General features: G+C 42.2%; 1 protein-coding gene and 1 pseudogene across 3 annotated transcripts in view; one reads left to right on the forward strand and one right to left on the reverse strand.

The window, feature by feature from the left end:
* The window catches only part of SERINC5 (serine incorporator 5), a 99,275-nt gene that overhangs the window by 2,268 nt on the left and 79,956 nt on the right, over nt 1-17,051 (forward strand). The window lies entirely within an intron of this gene.
* Nucleotides 11,289-12,046, reverse strand: LOC112839562 (U6 snRNA-associated Sm-like protein LSm3 pseudogene; annotated as a pseudogene).

Here is a 17,051-nt window from a genome sequence, read left to right on the forward strand (position 1 = left end):
AAAAAAAAAAAAAAAAAAAAAACTAAGTCTTCCAATCTTTTCATTTAAAATTTTTTTAAAATTATAATGAATGAATGAATGAGTTTTTCTATTCTACCAATCTTGTTTAATTTGAGCACCTATGAACTGTTTTTACTCATAGTATTTCTTTTTTTTAAATTTTATTTATTTATTTGTCAGAGAGAGAGAGGGAGAGAGCGAGCGCACACAAGCAGGAGAAGTGGCAGGCAGAGGGAGAAGCAGGCTCCCTGCTGAGCAAGGAGCCCGATGTGGGACTCAATCTCTGGACCCTGGGATCACGACCTGAGCTGAAGGCAGATGCTTAACCGACTGAGCCACCCAGGCTTCCCTCGCACAGCATTTCTGATAAATGTGTAGGGTCCCCCCGCCCCCACACCAACCAGTTTCCCAACTCCCCGCACACCAACTGGACTTAAAACAATTCAATTCAGTTATGACACCACAGGCTTAGTCGGATAAGACTGTCTTACCCCGAATTTCAGATGCCAGTCACAAGTCTCCTGGGCCTCCCATACCTGGGAAAAAAACCAAATCTCTGATTCTGGTTATATCACAATATCACAGCACCTACTATGTCCCAGGAGCTAGGGATAGGGCAGTGAGCCAGGCAGACATCATCTCTGCCCTCAGTCGTCCCGTTGTGGGTGGGGGCATCCCATAAGCATGTTAACAATGAAATGGTCAGTACTTGTACTGTAACCAGCCCTGGTGGCAGAGGGGCTTTGGGTAGCTTGCTGGGGAAGCCTGTCTGAGAAGATGCTCCTGGAACTGAGACTGATCAGTAAGGAGAGGCATCCATGGCAAGGTCTGGGTAAGGGTCCTTTCAGGGTTTTCGAGGAACAGAAGGGAGTCCAGGGTGTCATCAGTGAAGCAGATGAGGTAGAGAGGCAGGCAGGTCCGGATGTGGCCAGCCACTGTCAGCCACGTTTGGAGTTCGGGTTTTGTTCCTCTTCCAGTGAGGGCTGTGGTTTGATTTACGCTTAGATCACTTTGGGAGCTGTGAAGACTCAGCCGTATCAGGGACTAGGGTGGAGGCAGGGAGAGCAGTCAGAGCTGTACATTCAGTGGATATTTTTTAACTGCCGCCTCTGTGTGCAAGCAGGCTGTAGCAGTGAGCGCAAATGCCTCCCGATGGAGCTGAAATCTTGGCCATCTGCTGTTGCTATGGTCCGAGGAGGTGAGCGTGTTTTACCTGACCATAGGCTGTCGTGTTTACAGTGCGATGTTGTGGGCTTCTGGGCTAATTTTAGAGGTAGAATTGGACTTTTGTGTGGATTAGAAGTGGGGTGTGGGAATGAGAGCGATTCTGGATTTGTCCCCGGCAACTGGATTGATGATGGTGCCATTTACTAGGTGAGATAGGAGGCTAAAGATTTTATTTATTTATTTGATAGAAAGAGTGAGTGAGAGAGAGAACACAAGCAGGGGACAGAGGCAGAGGGAGAAGCAGACTCCCCCGCTGAGCAGGGAGCCCAACGCGGGGCTCGATCCCAGGACCCCGGGATCACGACCCGAGCCAAAGGCAGACAACTGACTGAGCCACTCAGGTGCCCCCAGTTGGATGTTTAAATTGGGAGAAGTTTGGGGGCACCTGGCTGGCACAGTTGGTAGAGCATGCGACTCTTGATCTTGGGGTTGAGTTCCAAACCCACATTGGGTGTAGAGATTACCTAAAAATAAAATCTTAAAAAAAAAAGTTGGGAGAAATTTGAGGTTGGTAATAGAAATTTTGGGGACTTTAAGTGAAGACCTTTAGGAAAAATGTGTAAGCCAGAAAAGAGTTACGGACTCAGGTCAGGGTTTGAATTGGGTAATCTGGACAACCAGGGCTGGTGTGAATGTATGCATTTTACCTACCCTCTATTATCCTCGGTTTTCCTCAATTGTAGAATGGGTGTGATAATACCTCCTGGGGTTATTTTGAGGATTACATGGGATCTAGACATACAGTCTCTAAAACATGGTTTGGCACAGAGTAAGGGAACCCCAAAACTCTTAGTTTGTTACTGGCCAATACCCACCTGCACCTGGACATTCTCCATGTCATCTTATTTTTGCACAGACTCTGATAAGCACTTAGATTTTGCTTATGCTGTTGCTAATGGATGCTAATGGAAGGAGAGATGACAGGAGAGAGTGGTCACTCAACACTTTGTGGGTACCCAGCGCTGTGGCAGTTTCCTGAAGACTGGATGATGAACAAAGCTTCCTTGCTCTCCTGAAACTTAAGGGCTAGTTGGGGGTGGAAATGTGGGGCAAGCTAGCTACAGACAATGACAGTACACACTGTCAGTGGTGAAATGAGTTGTGTAATTGAAAAGTCTAGACAGTGCTTTCAGGGCAATTTGAGAATAAAGCTTGACAGGATTTACTCCAGGCAAGTGTAAGCATTAAGGATAGTAGTAACAATAGCTGAAGTTTATTTCCTGTCCACAATGTGCTTGCTGTTGTCTACCTACCTGTCGCTGTTATAGCGTACATTTTTCACAACCTAAAGCGACGATCAATGTTCTAATTGGCCTCCTTTTGCAGGGGAGGCAACTGAAGTACAGAGAAATAAATGAACTTGACTGATATTACATGGTGGTGGAGCCAGGCCTTGAACACTGGTCTATCTGAATCAAGTTGGGGCTCTTAACTACAAGACTGCCATCCTTTATTATTCTGATTATGTATAAATAATCAGTATCGGTTGCTCATTAATGTGTGTATCATGGGCCTCAGGCAATTTTGAATACACAGCTACTGGACTGCTTTGATAGATACTGGTAGTTGCCAGTGGTTGTGGGTGGGTAGGGCTTAGCTTCTTCCAGACGAAATTCTACCACACATGCAGATGTTTATTGGCAGGCAGGTACAGCACAGTTACGCAACCTGAGCTGAGGCTTCATTAAGTCCCAGCTCTTTGACCTTCTTGGTACATTGACATGGAACTTGCACGTTCACCTGCATCACCAGACGCAGCTGTATTCTAGCGTGCAGGACCTTACCAAGGCTGCCAAACTAGCAGGACCACATGGATGGATCACAACCATGGTGCCATTCCTGGGGTGCACATTCACTCTCCAGTGGTGGTCGAGCCAGTTCATGTAAGGGCATGAATGCCCTGGCCAAGGTATTTCCAGCCAGATCGTATTAATCACTGAGACTTTCCCCAATGAAAGCCCATTTCTAATGTCTGTTAACGTTAGTTTTAAGTCTCGAATGCCACTAGGAACTATCCATGGTCAAAGACACATAAAGCTAGATGTTAAAGCAGTGGAAACCTTTTATTCTGTAGCCACTGACAGTGGGGAGAAGAGCTGAGCTCTATTCCCATTTGCCCTGAGTTTTCAAGGGGGAATGAGGGAGTAGGGAGGAGTGAGTGGGGCCCAGTAGAGTTAGGGAAGTGAAGAGTTACAGGAGTGGTTAGTGTCCTTGTGATTAGGCCAGCTGTGTCTGCTAGTTGGCAAGTTAAGATCGTCCTTCCACTGAGACTGTCCTTCTTGATGATTATTTTTCCAAGGAATGGCATGTGGGTCCTTGAGGAAGACACTCCAGAGTCATAGGAAATACATATACGTCTCAAAGGGACAGGAAGGATTCATAATCGTAAGCCCTCTTTGGTAGATGCTCTAAGAAAGGGAGGCCAGGGCCTATCTCAGGTGTTGGCTAGGGTTTGTGCAGAGTGGCTTTGTGCCAAGATTTCTTGGGAGTTTTCACCATTTCTCACCATAACTATGCGGGTTAACAAAACCTGGGTTCATCGGAGTTAGAGGTCACCAAAGCCCATGTAGGAGACTTAGGGGTGTGGCCTCTGAGGAAGTGTTAGCTGTCATCAGGGGATCTGATCACCTCCAGACTGGAGCTTAAAACACACACACACGCACACGCACACGCACACACGCATGCACGCATGCGTGCATGGATAGGAATTGTTTCTTGGTTACTGCATTTATGGGCTTCCTCTCTCCCCCTAGACAGAGCTCATACTATGACCTCGCTGAACCCCCTGTTAGTGCTTTTGGTTACAAAACTCTCCCTACAGCTCTTTGTTTATGGTGATTGGAAATATTAGGTCCTCATGATATCATGTGATGCTTCCACCCTTGGAAGGGATCCAGGCACAAAAGTTCATTCTATCCATGACTGGTGTGTTTTTGAACTTTTGGGCAGTATTTGTGAAACGAGGACAAACATCACACTTATCACCCAGAGAACCATATTTTGATATTTTAAAGTCCAGCCACCCATATTTAGTATATATGATTTTACTTTGCAAAATTAGGGTTATGCTGTAGGTGCTGTATTTTGTCCTACTCTTTTTGTGGAATTCCTGGGTGCTCAAGGGGGTTTTTTGTTTTGTTTTGTTTTTAACTAATCTCTACTCCCAATGTGGGGCTCAACTCACAACCCCGAGATCAAGAATTGCAGGTGCCCCTTGGTCAGGGAGGTTTTTAACAGACACAAGCCACTCCTTTGCAGCCATTAATGTTTTTTGGGCTGACATTCAGGTGTAGGTATTCTTTTGCCTTCAAACATGATGACTTCTCCAGAGGTGTTAAATAAAGTTGAATGAGTGAAAGTTACTTAATAAGCATAATAGGTTTGTGTGTTTTTTTATTTCTAAAAGATCAAAAATAATGAAGAAAATCTGAATTACACCCCCTTTCGATGATATATTTCAGGTTTTTCTAACATTTTCTTTAACTTGGATCTTTTTCCTTACCTTTATTTATATAGCTACTACCTATCTAGATGGTGTTTGAGTCATTATTTTCCTGCTGTATGAAGGTGCTCATCTCTGTTTCAGTTACATTAAGTCTGAGTCCTGTGTTCTTATCACTAGTATCAGCACTTTTATCTTTCTGTTCATTTTTGTAAAATGCAGGCAGAATGCACTAAAGTGCCCACATAGTTGCTCTCCCACACTGACAAAGGGTGGTGATTGGCTGATGTTGAACTGTTGGCTTATATACCTCACTGGTGAGCTGATACAGAAAGAGTGTTCAGAGATGTTGTGTAGTTAGGCAAGTTTAGGTTGTTGGGGAGATAAGTCTGTCACATATCTTAAGCTGTAAAGAGTGTGAAGGTGGCCATGTTGGTTGGAGAGGTGGCGTAAGGGTTGTTCACCCAGATTTGTTTTCTTGGGCTGCTTTATAGCTGACCTGGGCGAGCTGACAAATAGCTTTGGGTTGCGTGGGATGCCTTGGCTGGGAGGGCTGAAGAGGGCCGACCTGTGGGGAGTGGAAGGCAGCCTCAGACTGTGTCTGCTAATGAGATAATCTCTTCCCCATTGCTTGATTCTGCCTGGTTTTCTGTATGAATATCACCTATAGGTTTCCCACAGCTATTCAAGATCTGGAAGTGAGTCAACTGTGAGACTTGGAAGCTTACCTTTCAGTGTCCCAGGTGTTTTATTGTGAACCGCAGGGGTAGAGCAGGGGTAGAGCAATAGGGATGGTACTGTCTACTTATATTTCAGTTCATCTATGATAATTTGACCTCAAAAAGGAAGTCCTTGGGGCACCTGGGTGGCTCTGTCCCTTAAGCATCCAACTCTTGATCTCAGCTCATCCACATTGGGTGTGGAGCCTACCAAAAAAAAAGAAATAGAAAAGGAAGTCCTCATGTAAGATGGTATGCAAAACTAGCCACTGACAGTTCCATTTTATCTTTTGAATTGTTTTCAGTACCTGTAATGAAGGAGGGAGCCTGCTTCTCCCTCTGCCTGCCGCTCCCCCTGCCTGCGCACTCTCTCTCTCTTTCTGTCAAATAAATAAATAAAATCTTTTAAAAAATTAAAAATAAAGGTCGAGGGGGTGGAAAAGGAATGGTTTTTAAAGGTAGAGAAGGATGGAAAAAGAAATTATTAGCAAAGAATCCATTGTTTTAGGCAAGGTCGCCCTCTTAGGGGAGGAGAATGGATGTATCCTTACATTTCCTGGTGCTGACAGGGATATTCCATGGCAGCTGGTTAAAGGTTGAAACTGCAGTTAGGTTAGGTAATAGGTCTTCATTTACTGATTTGGGGTCTTAACCTGAGTGACGCCATTTTGGGTGTGTGGTTTTCTTTTTAACACTGTAAAGATCCTGTGTTCTGTGTGTCGAGTCAAGCAGCCCTGTTAGTGAAGTTTCGTTACATTTTGTTGTTGTCATTTGAATTTAAGATTGACATTGGATCCTGAGAGCAATATTAATCAAGTTACTAATCTGTGATTATCTTTAATGATCAGGTTTTCCAAGTAGGCTAAAGTGAACCTTTGCAAGATTTCTGAACATAATGTGGGAGTCAGTGTGGCGTGTGTGTAAGGAAATTCAAATATCAAATAATGGATTGATTTGGTTACATAAAACATCTGTTTTGAATTTTATTTTATTTTTTTTTAAGATTTATTAATTTATTTATTTCACAGAGAGACACAGCGAGAGAGGGAACACAAGCAGAGGGAGTGGCAGAGGGAGAAGCAGGCTTCCCGCCGAGCAGGGAGTCTGATGTGGGACTCCATCCCAGGATCCTGGGACCATGACCTGAGCTGAAGGCAGATGCTTAACGACTGAGCCACCCAGGCACCCATGTGTTTGAATTTTAAAGGAAACAGGATTTTACTTTGGCTTTTCTTCTGTAGTTTGCCTTCTGAGATTAAAGCTGAGCTGATGTTTAAGGAAAGCAGCTGTTACAGAAAAAGTTAGAGTGGATTTTTATCACAAATTTTTGAAACAACTTGCAGGTTTGAAGTAAGGTTGCAATATACAGTGATTAAACAGCATTTTCCCCCTCATGAAAACTGTCTAGTCAAAACAAAAGTAGGAAAAACACATGCACACAACCCCTTAAATCTTATTTATGCAGAGATAACCAGGAGAGCTGGAGAATCAGACTTCTGTTTAAGTATTGTTTTTATAAACTGGCCAAGTACACTTTGAAACAAAGCCCACAAGGTCTTCATAGGATTTATTTTCCAGTTTTTTTTGTTCTTGCATTATATCTCAGTAATTTCACAGAGGGCTGAGTTTCCTAATGCTCTGATCCTTAGTGTATGTGGTTCACCAAAACAAGGAAGAATTCAGTCTTTTGTTGCTGACTCCATGCTCACTGAACTCCTCCAGTGGTATTCTGAGAAACAATGGCAGTATTTTGTAACCATAGCAATGAAAATGTTCTCTGTAATAGGATTCTTCATCAGTATGAATTTTCCTCAGTTTTGGTAGCATTATTCCTGTTAAATAACAAAAGATTCAACCAAGTAAAATTTAAAGACCTAATTGGCTTTACTAATCGATTCATGAATGGGCAGCTTTCCATCTAGTAAGTAGAAGGGAGCTACAAAGGTCTACAGAAAAGGAAGGGTTTTCTTTTCCTTTTTTTTTTTTTTAAGATTTTATCTATTTGAGAGAGAGAGAGAGAGTCTCAAGCAGTCTCTATGTTGAGCGCTGAGCCCACGCGGGGCTCAATCCCATGTCCCCGAGACCAGGATCTGGGCGGAAACCAAGAGTTGGACACCCAACCGACTGTATCTCCTAGGCACCCCAAAAGGGAAGGGTTTCCAAAAGTAGGAGGGAGAGGGAAAAAGGAGATTTTTGGTACAGAATCCATTGTTTTAGGCAATGTTACCTTCCTAAGGGGAGCAGAAGGGGAAAGAGTCTCTCAGTAAACTTCATAGTGCTGACCAGGAAATTCTGTGTCGACTAGTTAAAAGTTATATTTTCAGGGGTTGAAACGGCAGTTCAGTTCACCTAAGGGACACCATTTGGGGCCTGTGGTTTTCTTTTTAACATTCCTAAGGAACTGGCGACTTCTTTGCTGTTTGGGGGGGGGAACTTACAACCCCTAAAACAATATGTCAATTGATAAACATTTACCGGGTACCTAGAATAATATTAGTTCAAGGCATTAACTAGGCCTACTTTCATGCTTGGGAGCAACTAGTGAATTGATGCTGAATAAGATCTCTCCTGGGCAGAACTTCTTCAGAGACCTGGATTCAGGTTGGTGTATCTCAGGTTTGGAGCTTTTATGCCTGTGAAAGGGGAGGAAGCAGCGGGTTCACTGGGGGAGACATTTCCTTAGGAATAAATGAACCAACCCAGGGGAGCAGGTGGGGAGCTGGGTCCTCAGGAATGGGTTCTGGTGGTTTCTATACAGCCCTGTGGTTACATAGTGTTTCATCCGAGAGGGTTCTTGCCATTTTTCAGCTTCTCAAAGGAATCTTATGACCTCAAAAAACCTAACGTAGAACAATAAGGAAAAGACCAACAGTGGAGATATTTCCATTTAACAGACAGACTTTCGGGGCACCTGGCTGGGTCAGTCAGTGGAGTATGCAACTCTTGATCTCGGGGTTGTAAATTTGAACCCCAGGTTGGGTGTAGAGATTACTTAAAAATAAAATCTGAAAGCAAAACAAAAAAACCAAACCCAAAACTTTAAAAGGCAGACATTGCTGTAGCAAACATAGAAAGAGAATAAAGCAATGGAGGGTACAGCCTGCCTGGAAAGGAAAGAGCATGGGGGTTTGGGGTGGGAGAGGTTTTGGCTTTGTCAGATGACACCCTACACCCTAGAAGTTCTTAAGGGAGAGTCCAAGATTCCTGGGGGTTTTGGCAGCCTTGGTTTCCAAGGAGCAGGAGCTATGGCACTGTGGGTTAGAGACTACTGGGGAGCTAAGGAACTGATCTTTTAAGCTAGGGTTATGATCTTTTAAGACCCGGGGCAATGGAGGGGAGATCAGTAGCTAGATGTGGGAGATGTGGCATTTCAGTGGAATGTGGTTTGGGGTGTTAAAAAACAAAATTCAACTGAGTAAAATTGAAGATCTAATTGGCCTTATTAAATGGTTCTTGAATTGGGGGGCGACTGACTGGCTCAGTCAGTGGAGCATGGGATTCTTGATTTCAGGGTTGTAGGTTCAGGTCCCATGTTGGGTATAGAGATTACTTAAAAATAAAAAGAAAATTTTTTTTTGAAAAAAACCCAATTCATGAATTGGGCAGCATCCTATCTAGCAAATAGAAAGGAGCTTCAAGAAGTTTTAGGAAATGGGAGGTTTTTATAGGAAGGAGAGTGGGGCAAGGAAGTTATTAGCAAAAAAAAGAAAGAAAAAAAAAGAATGGATTGTTTTAGGCTAGGTCACTTTCCCTTAGTGGGAAGAGCAGGGAGTCTTTTTTTTTTTTTTTAAGATTTTATTTATTTATTTGAGAGAGAGAGTGAGCAAGAGAGAGCACAAGCAGGGGGAGCGGCAGGCAGAGGGTGAAGCAGGGTCCCTACCAAGCAAGGATCCCGACGAGGGACTCTATCCCAGGACCCTGGGATCATGACCTGAGCCAAAGACAGACGCTTAACTGACTGAGTCACCCAGGCTTCCCGAGCAGGGGGTCTTAACATGCAGATTTCCTCATAGTCCTTTGCAGGGTTGGAGAGGGCCCATGTGACAGATGATCTCATTGATGCTAACTGCAAAATTCGTGACTGACTTAGGTTAAGACTGTATTTCTTGAGGGGGGTGGAGGATGGGGAGGACTACATTTCAGGGTGAGGGTAGAGCTACAGTTAAGTTAGGTATTAAGCCCTGGTTTGGTTTCTTGGTCTTGTGTCCATGACTCCTTTGTGGGCCTGTGGTTGATTTTAGAGAGGGATCTGAACAAATTGCCCTTGTGGAGGAGGAGCAGGTTACAACCTGAACAAATCTGGGGCTGGCCCTTGGTATGCATAGTGGAGAGGCTTGGATACTTCCTGTCTCCAGATTGCAGGATGCTGAAGTTCATTTACTCTGAGTTCTGTAAGCTGCCAACATTTAGTTTGAAAAAATAAGTATTTAAAGCCATAATTTACATCCCACATATTTTGATGTTGTGTTTTTGTTATTCTGTTTAAGTATTTTCTAACTTCTCTTATGATTTATTCTTTGGCCTATGGGTTATTTAGAAGTGTGTTGTTATTTTCCAAATATTTGAGGATATTTCAGGAGTATTTTTGCTATTGAATTCAAATTTACTTTTGTGGTGATCAAAGAACATATTCTGTATATACTAATATCTTTTAAAGCTATTGTTTTATGGCCCAGACTATGATATATCTTGGTGACTGACTACCCCATGTGCCCTTGAAAAGAGCATATATTCTACAGTTATTGCGTATAGTGTTCAAGTTGATTGCTTGTGTTGCTGAAATCTCCTTTACTGATTTTTTAGTGGTGGTGGTGGTGGGGATCATCTAATTCTATCAATTACTGGGAGAAGGGTATTTTCTAAAATGATTGTGTTTTTGTCTCTCCCACTAGTTCTGTCATTTTTTGTTTAATATATTTTGAAGCTGCATTAGGTGTACACACATTTAGGATTGTTATGTTTCCTTAAGGAATTGATCCTTTATTTTTTTTTTAAGATTTACTTAATTATTTGAGAGAGAGAGAGTGTGTGTGCACACACAAGTGGGGGGGGGCAGAGAAGAGAGAGAATCTCAAGCAGATACCCTGCTGGGCGAGTATTCGGATGCAGGGCTCCATCCCAAGACCCTGAGATCATTACCTGACCTGAAATCAAGAGTCAGATGCTTAACTGACTGAGCCACTCAGGGCTCCTGAATGAATCCTTTAATAAAATGATCTCATTTATCTCTCGAAATGCTCTTTATCTTCAAGTTTTTGTCTGATGGCCATACTACCCTTTTAACTTTCAATCCATTTGTGTCTCTTATCTTTTTTTTTTTTTTAAGTAAGCTCTATGCTCAATGTGGGGCTTTAATTCATGACCCACAGATCAAGAGTTGCATGCTGTACTGACTTGGGTCAGCCAAGTGCCCCATCAACCCATTTGTGTCTTATATTTAAAAGTGTGTGTCTTATAAAGAGTGTGTAGTTGGGACTTGCTTTTTGATCCAGCCTGACAATCTTAGCCTTTTAATTGGATGATTAGATCATTTACATTTAATGTAATTATTCGTGTTTGAACGTAAGGCTATGTAAGGCCATTTTCATTTCCCCTTCTTTCTTTTTTATCTTTTTTTGGGGGGAGGGATATTAGTTGAATATTTTTAAGCATTCTATCCTCCTTTATTGCCTTTTTATTTCTTATAGTGTTGTTTTAAGGATTACAGTATTGTAGCATCTTGAAGAAGGGATATGAATCAGAATTTCACCATTAGTGATGGAAACTCTTATAGGTGGGTCAATTTACTATATATTTACTGAGTATAGCAAATGATGAATTAAGTAGTGTTCATGAGATTTTAAAACTGTATTTTCTGCTTTATAAAAATAATACATAGTTATCATAAAAAATCTGGGAAATACAGGAAAGAATAAAGAAGAAAGTAAATATTGTTTATAATCCCAGAGAGAACAAACCCTGTTAGTATTTTTTTTAATTCTAGTATTAAAATACAATAAATTAGACTGTACTTTATGTACTATTTTATATCCTAACTTATTACCACATGATACTGTGAACATTTTTACATGTCATAGGAATTCTTGTTACATATTGTAGGAATTCTTTTTTTTTTTTTTTTTTGCATCTTGGTGATCACATTTATTGAAAGGGTTGGAAAAAAATTAAAATGCCCTTTAGCTTAAGAATTTTTTAGTTATCTGCAAATCAACTCGTTTCAGGAGTGGAAGAATCCTTGGTCATTTCTTAATATCAAAGTTTACGCAGGTTTCTCTTTTGAATGTCTTCTACATTTAAAGAGGCAATCATACAAAAGCTCCTATATTCCATACATGATAAATTCTTTGTTTCAGCCAACCCTTAAAGGAGGGGCAACTAGTACAACACCATCTCCCTGGACAAAAAGCACTGGAATACTCCGTTTTGTTGATTTATATATCTCTTCGTATGTTTCCTCATCAATTTCTATAGTAGTCACAGTTTCTTCCACATCTCCCAATATCATATTTAAATGTTGATCATAAGCATGTAATCTGCCTCGAAGCTCTCTGTCATTTCTCATTTTCACATAAATTCGCTCATCCAGGCTGAGCCTGATGAGATCCAGGGGCTCTTCTACAGTGTTGGTAGTTTGTTGCTGGTCCACGTCGTTCGCCATGTTTCAAACCCTGGGCCTTTTCCCCTATTGTAGGAATTCTTTTTTTTTTTTTAAAGATTTTATTTATTTATTTGAGAGAGAATGAGATAGAGAGAGAGAGAGCATGAGAGGGGGGAGGGTCAGAGGGAGAAGCAGACTCCCTGCCGAGCAGGGAGCTCGATGCGGGACTCGATCCCAGGACTCCAGGATCATGACCTGAGCCGAAGGCAGTCGCTTAACCAACTGAGCCACCCAGGCGCCCTATTGTAGGAATTCTTAAAAGCAAACACTGTAATCACTGTATAACATTTAATTGATCATATCAGCATTAAAAAAAAATAAATGGTTAAGAAGAAATACATAAATACTATGAAAAGTTTGGCACTTCATTTTGAAAAGGTCTGAAATTTGCTTGTGGAAATGGGTATTGGAAGAGTTGCAGCTTATGAGTTACTGTGAAGTCATGGAAGGAAGGTTACATGAAAGTGGATGGAAAGGTGTAACACCACATGTGTTTGGAAGTTCTAAAGTGCCGGTTGAACTGGGTTGTGTGCATTTCCTGTATTCCTGTGCAGCTCAGTGCAGCTGAGTGTAGTTTTCTACCTTCAGCGAGTATCTCCCACAGACAAAATTACACATCCTATTATGTTCAAATTGTTCCCTAACATGGCCGGGGAGAAAAAGTTCTCTTTGACTCTCCTAGCATCTCTGGCAGACACAGATTAACAGGAGAAAACCATACACATTTATTGAATGTAAGGTTTATGTGACTTGGGAGCCCTCATAATGAAATGAAATGTAAAGAAATGGTGAAACCTACTTGCTTTTATATTAGGTTGAACAAAGAGAGGCAGTTGTGTGGAAAAGTGATTTAACTTTATGGGGAGACTTACTAGAAAGATAAGAATTATTTTAATAAAGTCTGTTTTAATAGGATTCTCTCCATCTCAACTTCTGGTCTTTCATAAGAATGTCTTCCTCCTGGTACAGGGAGTCCACCTTTATTATGGGAATTTATCTCCTCTTTTCAGGAAGAAAAAGGAAGGCCAGAGCACCCTTCTTGCACCGGCTGTTTCTCAAGTGCCTTTAACTCAAAAAACTCAATATGCCAAAGTGTCATTTTTAGGGTGACATGCTCTAAATTCTTAATATCTATCCTGTTGAGGGGCACCTGGGGGGCTCAGTCGGTTGAGCGTCCGACTCGTGGTTTCAGGGCTCAGGTCATGATTTCATGGTTGTGGGATCGAGTCCCACGTCAGGCTCTGCGCTCAGTGCAGAATCTGCTTCAGATTCTTTCTCTCTCTCCCTCTGCCCCACCCCGCTCACTCGAGTGCTCTCTCTCTCTCTCTCAAATAAATAAAATCTTAAAAAAATATATCAATTCTGTTCAAACAAATTTGTGTTTTTAAAGCAAGTATAGCAGGACGGACTATAGGATGAATAGCTCAGAAGCCCTGGATGTTGGCGACCTTCTTCACTAAGGCTGACCAACCAGTTCATACTCCTGTTAGCTGCGTGAGGGAGGAGCTGACCCCCCTGCCTCCCTTTGGATCAGCTCCCAGAAAGCTGATGCTTGAAGTGGCTGGAAGGGTCTTCTGCTCGTCCTACCCAATTGTGCTGAGATTTCTTGTACTATAATAAGCAAATAACTCCAGAGACAGGAACTTCCTATCTTTGGAAGCAGCTCTTCTTCATTTTTGGGAGCTCTGGTTTAATTCTTCCTGTGGGCCTCCCAAGGCTGAAATGACCCGCCAGCTAGGATCTTGGAGAGGGAGGTGACAGTTTTGTATAATAGAAGAGGCAGGTGGTGTTGAAGGTGGGCATACGCTCTGGCTCCTGGGCCAGAAGAGGCCCATAGTTGGGTTGATCCTGCTGGTTGTGGGAATCCGCAGCATCCACCCAAACCATAAACTGTAAATTGGGACATGCTGACGAAGGGGAACTGGGCCTCTGGGTATGAGAAATTTCAGACGGAAACCAAAATATTTGGAACTTTTAGCACACTCAGATAGTTTTTAAGGGTAATGGTCAGGCAGTTTGAAATGAGAACCATCTTGGGAAGTGTTTGGTTGGCGGCAAGCCACCTAAAGTCTCACTCCTGACTTTCTGATGGGAGTGATATCTGTCACTCCTGGTCGTTGGGTTACTGTTTTGGGATGGCCTGTGGCCTGTGAGAATCTGGGAAGTCACAGGTGACTGCTGGACCTAGAAGGATCCTTAAGGGAGTGACACGCCCACCCTCTCACAGTTACTGAAGAAGAGAGAGGCCCCCAGAGCTCAGGGCCTCTTCCAAGGCCAACAGCAAATCAGGGCCCAGGGCCTGCCACCTTGCTCCCCTGGCCTTGGCCCTGCTCAGTGCCCACTACACAGTTCTTAAATGACAAGAGAGTGAATGGGTGGCTTATGTATGTATGTATGTATGTATGTATGTATGTATGTATGTATCCTGAGGATGTCTATTGTCTTTGCAGAGCGGTTCAACAAAGAGCTCATGGCTATAGATTTTAAACATCTTACGGTTGATGGTCCCATATTGGTTTTTGAGACCATGTTTTGCTGTAATAAAATCAGTGTACACCTTTTGTCCTCTCTCTTCCCTTAAACTCCCAAATAATTGTTTACCTTTTTTTTCCCCCAGAAAGCTCTGCTCTGTCCATGAATTACAGGATTTAACAGAAAGCAGTTTTTAAGAATGTGCTTTCCTACCAAGTGATGTCATTTGTGAAAGTTGCAGGTTGCTGAATGAGAGGTATGAGGCCATTTAGAAAGAGCTGGTTAACCAGGGAGCCGCTCTGTGCAAATTATTATGCGGAGCCGTAGCTTCCAGTTGCAGGCTTTGAAGAGCATGCAGCAGTAAATTACTTCCTTATGACGCAGGGGTGGGGGTAGCTCTGAGGATTGTCACAGGATTGCCTTTTCTTGGAAGCAAGAGGTCCAGCAGAGCTGAGTCTCTGACTTCTGTTTCCTGCCGTGGTATGGCAGGAAGAAAGCAGGGCTTGGAGTTCTGGAGAAAAGGCTAATTAATGCTCATTGCGTTTGCCCCTCATTATGGAGAGTCTGAGGGTATTCCCAGATTATTTGGGAAATGCCCCTTCTCTCTTCCAGTCAGCATTATTCTTCCATTCCCTCCTCGTGATATTTCTAAGACTTTGAGAATAATAAAAATTAGTACTGTAAGTAAAGTCAGGAGCTCCTGATCACAAATTATCTATTCTACGAGGCTATTATTAGAAGAGATAAAGAAAAAAGCTATGGACTTGTTAAGTGAGCTGTAGCATTTGGAAGGACTGATGTGAGCTAGTGGGTCCCAGGGCAGTGCTGTTGGTATTTTGGGTACCACAATTCTTGCTCTTGAGGGACTCTTAGGCAGAGCCGATAAACCCCAGATGTTAGTAGCGCTCACCAGCCTTTGTGAAAACACTGCCCCCACCTTTATGACCTGTGACCCGCAAAGCCCCAGGGCGATGGGATGCTGCCCAGGTAAGAACCACTGAGTGCTTTGGGCTTGATGATTTTTTCATACAGTTTATGAGTTCTTGCAAAACAGACTGAATCCTACTTCCAGGGTGTCACAGCTATAGATGAAAAAGGACACAAGCAAAGTAGATGATTCTACCGCAGCACCCCCTTGACATGTATGAGATACAGTGTGTACAATATGAGATACAATAAAAACTTGATGTAATGACACAGGTTGTACTTTGGATGTGGTTTACTTTAAATGTTGCTCAGAAATATTATATTAAGATTTAGTGCTCTAGATAAGCCAGTTACATGAACTTATGTTTGATAGGAAAAGGAAAAGCATACTTTATAGTGAGAGAATTCATCTAGACCTATTTCTGGTGTGCATTTTAGGCTTTTTTGTTGATTGTCTAGAGGCGGTATAGTTCGGTGGGCAAGAGCTGATTCTGATGATGGGCAGCTTGCATTTAGGTGCCATCTCTGCCCTGTACCGTGGTGTGCTTTGCCTCTGTCCTTTAGTTTACTTACCTGTGATATGGGGTAATCACGAGTATCTTCGTAGGATTTTGCACTTGGAACAGTAGCTGGCCCAGAATATGCGTTCATAAATGTTCCCTCTTACGGGATGGACTGGCACTTTTTGTTGGGATGGCAGTACTGAAATTTTAAGATGTAAGTAAGTGTCTTTTGAGCTTTGATCCCATGCCCTTTATATCAGAATAAATAATGTGTAGCTCTAATATTTAACCATATTAAAATGGGTTAAAAGGGGTCCATAAAAATATTAAGAGGAAAGATTAATGAACTTTTAAAATAATAGTCTTGGAATGGCTACGGTTTTTCTAATTGTGATGGAAGATACATAAAACAAATTGATGAATTTGACTATATAAAAATGAGGAACTTGTCCAGAGCAAAATATAAACAAAAGTCAAACACAAATGATACAGTGACTCATAGGATAAAGATATGTTTTCCTTAGTGTACCAAAAGAGTTTTTATAAATCAATGGAAAAGACGCACAATAGAAAAATGGACAAAGGTTAGGGATAGATACTTTAGGGGAAAAAAAAAAAACTCAAATTGCCAGTAAATATGTGAAAAGATGCTCAGTCTTACTCATAATTTAAAGATACAATTAAAAATGGAGATATTTTTTCACTAATCAGATTAGTAGTTAAAAAGTATAACCCCCAGGGGCTCCTGGGTGGCCCAGTCGGTTAAGCGTCTGCCTTCGGCTCAGGTCATGATCTCAGGGTCCTGGGATCGAGCCCCGTATTGGGCTCCCTGCTCAGTGTGGAGCCTGCTTCTCCCTCTCCCTCTCCCCCTCCCCCTGCTCGTGCGTGCTCTCTCTCTCTCTCTCTCAAAATATAATACCCAGAGTTGACAAGATGATAGAAAAACCAACCTTTGTGGGTTCATGTTTATTCACCTCTGAAGGAATAAACTCTATTGTTTTTTGTATTGGAAGTAAATGTGGAACATCTTAATTCATCATTGGTAGTGAAAACTAATTTAAAATAAAAATGTATTAATCTTCCGTACAGTGGAATATTAGGTT

This window comes from Callorhinus ursinus, unplaced genomic scaffold, assembly GCF_003265705.2.
Source record: "Callorhinus ursinus isolate GAN/ISIS: 27379988/994484 unplaced genomic scaffold, GSC_fseal_2.0 scaffold23, whole genome shotgun sequence".
NCBI lineage: Eukaryota > Metazoa > Chordata > Mammalia > Carnivora > Otariidae > Callorhinus > Callorhinus ursinus.